Raw genomic sequence first — 1031 nt, 5'->3', positions numbered from 1 at the left:
GGGCACACACACACACACACACACACCCACCCAGGAATCCATGGCACAATTATAAATAGGACCAATCACTTGATTTTGTGCTGCTGGAGAATTCTGACGTGTGGATTCATCTAACATCCGAGGGGCATTAGCACTTCTGTGGCCACACAGAGCCACCTCCCACATCGTTATGTCCAGCAGTGAAAGGAACAGACGTGAGTTCAAGTTCTGTCTGTGGAGGGTTATCTGTGTACCAGTCACTGCGCTCCCTGCCGCAGGTGATTCTTGCGCCACGTCATTGTCACCGTATCCACCGAGGAAAGGAGAATCCACCTCCATTTTACCGACAAAGCAGGGGAGGCTCAGAGAGAGGGTACGGGACGTGCCCAGGGCCACACGGGTAGCACGAGGTACAGTGTTCTCCAAGCCACGCTGCCTTTCTCTGAAACCCCTGTTTCCTATCTCCCTCCTTTCCTGCTGCCCCCTCCTTGGGGCCAGAGCCCCCTTCCCCTTCTTTCATGAGCCCCCACCTCCTAGGTCAGGCAGCTGTCACTGTGCTCTTGTACAAAGGATAGAGGCGATGCTCAGAGAGGGCAAGCGACTTGCCCAAGGTTGCACAGCCATGCGTGATGCCAACTCAAGTCTACTCGATTCCAAAACCCATGCCTTAGACCGGCGCTGTCCATTAGAACTCTCTACGGTGATGGAATGTTCTATGGCTGCACCATCCGACACACGGGGCTACTGAGCCCTTGCAGTGTGGATGGTGTAACTGAGGGGCTCCATTTTTATTTGTTCNAAGGAGCAGAGAACACAGGGACAGAGGATCCAAAGCAGGCTCTGTGCTGACAGCAGCGAGCCTCCATGTGGGACTCGAACTCACTAACTGAGAGATCATGACCTGAGCTGAAGCCAGACACACAACTGACTGAGCCACCCAGGCGCCCCTCGTTAAATTTAACTTTATATTATATTGCCACCTGTGTTTAGAAGCTACTGTATTGAACAGTGCAACTCTAACCCCTATTTGTTAAAAATAAATAAACCCCCCA

Source organism: Crocuta crocuta, unplaced genomic scaffold (assembly GCF_008692635.1).
Source record: "Crocuta crocuta isolate KB4526 unplaced genomic scaffold, BGI_CrCroc_1.0 scaffold334, whole genome shotgun sequence".
In the NCBI taxonomy this organism is placed as follows: domain Eukaryota; kingdom Metazoa; phylum Chordata; class Mammalia; order Carnivora; family Hyaenidae; genus Crocuta; species Crocuta crocuta.
The sequence above is the reverse complement of the archived record's forward strand: the minus strand, read 5'-3'. Positions refer to the sequence as shown.